This window comes from Phalangium opilio, unplaced genomic scaffold (assembly GCF_054372755.1).
Source record: "Phalangium opilio isolate 3A_F unplaced genomic scaffold, DU_Popi_V2 ptg000022l_1, whole genome shotgun sequence".
In the NCBI taxonomy this organism is placed as follows: Eukaryota; Metazoa; Arthropoda; class Arachnida; order Opiliones; family Phalangiidae; genus Phalangium; species Phalangium opilio.
Window position 1 is genome coordinate 2508735 of NW_028324154.1, and position 6000 is coordinate 2514734.

Genomic DNA, 6000 nt, shown 5'->3' on the forward strand with positions numbered 1-6000 from the left:
AATCTTTAGTAATCACCTCGGTAATCACGCCTTTCGTGAAATAATCACGCATAATCAATGGAGGAATTCGAAAATCCAAAATAAAAATCATAATCAGTTGAAATATAAATAATCACTGTATTCATCGAAATTCCCGAGGAATCCAGTGGTAATCACGGCATTCACCAAATAATCACCGGAATTCTTTGGAATTCAAACGGAAATCACAAGTAATCCGCAGCAATAACGGGAAATCAGTGTAATGATTATGGAAATCACCGAAAATAATCGTAATCACAGAAATCAAGGAATTCGTCCAGTAATCATAGGAATTCATATAAAAATTCAGAAATCAGTAATCAGGTGTACAAAATTTTAGCGAATGACTAGCCCCTCGTTTTTGTCAAGCGGACTATCGCTAAAATTCCAAAATACGCGTGCTATCGGCTAATGCAGTTCCTACTCTGTTTTTACCCGAATCTACTATTTCGGAGGGTTCCGCGTCTTATTCGCGATCAATAGAGATAATCCCAGACCCTGAAGACCTTTTAGAAATCTGTGGCTGTAAAGTTGTGGATGATGTTGCTCATAATATTGACTTTGAAAATACAGATGGCGAAATTATGTCAATGGATAAAAATGTAAGACACGCTTTATTAAGTTTGGCAACATCCCTAATGTTTTACAACATAATCAGGCAGAGGAACGCAATGTTGCTTCATCAGAAGTTGAAGGTTTGGTTGAACCCATGGATTGGGACTATCCTAGCCCTGAACTAGTACGTGGTTGCTCTGAAGGCAATAAGAGTTTAAACAAAAACCAAGAAACTGATGAGAGGACTGCAGCTTTATATTTATTGTCAACATTTCATGTACATTGAATAGTTATGTTTAACTTATGTTGGTACACATGATGACATTTTCTTTCACCTCAGACATATCACAAGATAGACGAAAAGATTTTAAGAAAAATTGAAACCCTTATGCTAGAGAACATAGAGCCACGCTTAACTGCACATATTCCAATCATAACACCGCCACTTTAGAATAGAGAAATTGCGATGCTTAAAAATCAACTGGCAAATCAAATAAAAAGAAGAAAGATCATCCAAAAGACATTTAATTTAACAAAGCGAAGACTCATACGAAGAGATAAAAAGATTGAAAGTTTCAAAGAAATTATCGCAACTTTGCGAAAAGACAAATTAATGCTAGAAGAAAATATTATACAATTAGAAGATGTATTTTCTCCTACTGCGAAAGAACTTTTCCAACATTTAAAGGAAGCAGGACCCAAAAACAAAGCCAAGAAAGCTTATATTAGCATTCTTCGAGAATTTGCCATAACCTTGCATTTCTATAGCCCTAAAGCGTATAGATATCTTCGCCGAATTTTCTGTTTGCCTCATCCAAATACACTCCGAAATTGGTGTTCCAAAATAGACGGAGAACCTGGATTCACTGCCCAGAGTTTTCAATTCCTTAAGAAAGAAGTGGAAAAATCTAAATACCCAGTTTTGGTGTCTATATTGTTAGACGAAATGGCCATTAGGAAAGAGATAAAGTGGAATGGGAAATCCTTTGATGGCTACGTCAACTATGGCACTAGCATCGAGTCCAAGACTGACAATGATGAAGTCGCTACCTCTGTTCTTGTATTTATGGTTGTTGCCATAAACGGTAGTTGGAAGCTACCGATTGGTTATTTTTTCGTTCATGACACCCCCGCCTGGCTTCTAGATACACTCGTCAGAGAAGCTTTTCATCACCTGAATTTGACTGGTGCTAAATGTTTTGCGCTCGTTTGCGATGGGCTTGCATCAAACATTTCCATGGCACACAGACTCGGAGTAGTCATGAATTCCAAAGAAATCAAATCAGTTTTTCCAAACCCTGGTAAGACAAAAAACCATTTCACACAAATACTTATGAATAATTTAAAACCTTTGGTTCCTTTCCTGAATAGCGAATCCAAAAGACGATGTAGCTTTTATTTTAGACGTTTGTCATATGTTGAAACTGGTCAGTAACTTGTGGGAACATCACAATTTGCTTGTGGATCAGCAAAGTGGAAACGTAAATACAAACTTAAATGATATAATCGTAAAAATATATTAATAGTTTTATTTTTAGGACATATTTTGGGCATTAATTGCACTTCTTGAATTGGTGAAAGAGGAAGAATTGCTAACAAATTAAGCCGATTTCACATAAAATTTCACACTCAAAAGATGAAAGTCAAACTAGCAGCCCAAACTTTGAGTGCTTCAGTGGCTAGCGCTCTGAAACTCCTAAAACAAATAAAAATGAAAGAGTTTCAAAACTGTGAGGGCACAGTTAATTTTATCGAGACAGTTGACAGGTGACAAAACACGCAAAATTTATTGCCTGTCGGTTGCAATAGTTTATTATTTCTCAGGGCATTTGATATCCTGAACTCTCGCAACCCTTATGCCAAAGGGTATAAGTCTCCAATAAATAACTCAAATGTTAACATCAAGAGAGCAAGTCTAAATAAAGCTAAAGAACTTATGTTGAGTCTAACAGACGCAGATGGTAATCTGATTTGCGAGTCCACACGTAAAACTGGACCACTCGGATTCGCCGTTTCTATTAGCAGCGTTCTGTATTTAGTGGATATGTATGTGCACCACGATGGTCCGTTAAAGTATGTCAGACAAAAGTAAAGTTTTTATTCTGTACTTGGGTATAGCTAACTTAACAAATGTTATATATAAAATATAGATACCTCCCAACATATAAACTATCCCAGGATCATTTGGAGCTTTTTTCTCAACGATACGTACAAAGGGGGGCTGGAATAATAATCCAACGGTGGCGCAATTTAAATCGGCATACAAGAGCTCTTTTTTAGCAAAATTAGAGGCAAAAATAGAGGAATGTTCTAGCTCTAGATGACACCGCCATTCCAGATATTTGTGAAATGTCCACAACCTTTTTAAGCGCAGCAACCACCACAGTTTTTTTCTAGTTTGTTTTAAGTAAAATAGATGGCGCTACCACCTAATGATAAAGTTGTCTGTCCGTCCCATATTTTTAAAAACGATGGACGTGCGAGCGCGAAAACTCTATATCCAAATAGGACTCTAGAAGGATATATATTCTGAACTCAATGAGCTGGGCCCCCTTTCCTACATTTTAATTTTACGGTTACATAAAGTGGCGAACTTGCCAGGACTCGTTAAGACTAACATTACCAGTTGTGCTTAAACGCGTACTTGTAACGATTACTTGTATCTTGTGCGCAGTTACCGGGATTCCATACTCCCCCGAGGAGGAACACTGCTCCTCCAAGCCTTGGTACTTGTCCTACGCACGGACAAGGACAAGCAGCAGGAGGAATCCTACCTTCACCGCCGCTACCGCAAGGTGCAGCGACCAATATGTGGCTACAAACTATTCAAACCCTAGCTACTACGTTAGCGAATGTAGGAACTAGACCAGCCGCAAAAAATAGGCCAAAACCACCCCCTCACTTAATATTTAGTGGTGTTGAAGATGAAAGCGCGCCGGAATTCCTTCGGACTTTGACGGAATTCGCTGAATATCACAGCATGACTGCAAATGATATAATTCGCGCTTCTCCCCCAAATATTAAGGGATCGTGCATTAATCTGGTTTAGAGACATGAATAGGCCTAATCAAGCCACGTACAGTAAAAGGCGCGTTTAGAGACTATTTCTTTTCTGTAAGAGCGGAGGAATCCCTCCGCCTAGAAATAGCGCAGTTTAAACAATCCGCTGATGCATCTTTTGACGCGTATATCGCCAGTATTACCGCGATGAATCAAAACCTACGCGTTCCGTACACTGACTCTGAACTCGTTGGTATTTGCAAGAAAAATATCCTCCCCGAGATACGCATCCATGTCTTTAACGACAACATAAGGACAATGCGCAGTTTCATAGAAAAGGGCCGCGTAACAGAAGAAATTTTACGAGCGACCCCTGCTAGCTCATTGTATCCTACCGAAAGGGCAAAGTCTACCTCGCGTGAATCCAGTGGGAGAAGAAATCAAGAAATTCTCCAGCAGCCGCGGTTTTGACTAAACCGCCGGAGGGAGGTGCGAAATCAAAGGTTGCAAGAAATACCAATCGACCAAAGACTCCTACACAGGTTAAGCCAGAGCAAAACGATTTAAGTCAAATCGAATGCTATAAGTGCGGATTCTTAGGGAATTATGCCACAACCTGTCCAGACAAACAAGAAGTCGCGCAAAGACAGGCTTCGGAAAACGCGAAAGCGGGAAGACAAAAAGGGGATCGTCTTCCCGCCGCGCGAAGAAAATAAAGCCCCTTATGGAAATTGGCTCTATGGATGTGCGTCGCTGTAAGGTTGATCCTCCCGTGGCCATAGAAGCCGTGTATTCGCATGGGACTTTCGCGACCAGACTAGATTCAGGCGCTGATGCATGTTTTATCAGCTTATATCAGTGGCGCAATTTAGTCAGAACTTTAAAACCAGACTTAGTTCTTCCGGAAGAAGAAGAGACTCAATGCATAGTGTTAGGCGATGGACGTTATACCTTTACAAAGGGACGCGCGTGAATAGACTTCCGCTTAGGACAGTTGAAACTAAAGCAAGAGTTTCACGTGGTTCCCTCACTGCCAAACAATTTTATTCTGGGAAACAATTTCCTGTATAAACATCGTGCCGTTTTGGATTTTGGTACAAAAACTTGTCAGATTGACGGAACAACGTTTCCATTCGTGCTTACTCTCCCTCGGTTAAAGACACCGACCCCTCAGATTATAGAGGATATTGAACAAGCTGTCGCGTCGCCTACACTGAGTCCTAAACAGAAGGAAGACTTAAAAACTTTATTATTACGATTTCCAAAACTATTTTCGGAAAAAGCGGGACGTACGAAATTAGTCTAACACGAGATACACACCACCAACGATGTTCCCGTTAGTCAACGCGCGTATCGTGTTAGCGATGAGAAAAAACGGTTAATTGAAGATCATCTTCACGAAATGATCCGCGACGGAATCGAGAAGCCCTCCGTTAGTCCTTACGCGTCGCCAGTGGTACTTGTCCACCAGAAATGCGGAAAGATACGTTTCTGCGTCGACTATCGCGCGTTAAACAAAGTGACCGTGAAAGACCCTTATCTGCTACCGAGAACTCTTAGGAAAAATTGGAACCCCAAAGTTCATCACAGCACTGGACCTTAAGAGCGGCTATTGGTAGATAGATCTCCATCCGCAGGCAAAAGAAAAACTGCTTTGATCACGCATGCGGGGAAGTACGAGTTCGAAGTAGTTCCGGTTCGGTCTATGCAATGCGCCGTCGTCGTTTCAACGACTCATCGACGAAGTCTTCAGGGATGGACATCACTTTTCCATCTGTGTCTATCTGGATAACATCGTCATTCCATCCAGTACTTGGGCAGACCATTTACAAGCCTTGGAATATGTCTTTCACCGACTGTCTGAAGCTGGACTTACGCTTCAGACGAAGAAATGTCGCTTTGCGCAGAGCGAAGCGACCGTGTTAGGGCATATTGTCAATGAACGAGGGATTCATATTGATCCTTCCAAGACTAGGGCTATAGTAGACTTTCCCGTCCCAAAGAATGTGAAAGAAATCGAAAGATTTCTGGGCATGGCGGGGTAGCACTCACGATTCATCCCGCAGTATTCCAAGATCGTTGCCCCATTAAACCATCTCAAGAAAAAGGACGTTCCGTTCCAGTGGAAAGAAGAACAGCAGAAAGCGTTCCAGGCCATCAAGGATGAGATCTGCATGGCGCCTCCTTTAGCGGCTTACAACCCTAAGTTGCCGTGTATCCTGACAACGGATGCTAGCTTTCCTGTCACAGGTCCAGAATGACGTCGTGGTACTTATTGCATATGCCAGTAAACAACTTATCGACGTCCAGGGAAGATATACCACTACGGAAAAGGAATGTCTGGCCATCTATTGGGGAGTTGGAAAGTTCCGGCCATACTTGGAGAACATACCGTTCACTGTGATCACCGATCACAAAGGTCTTCAG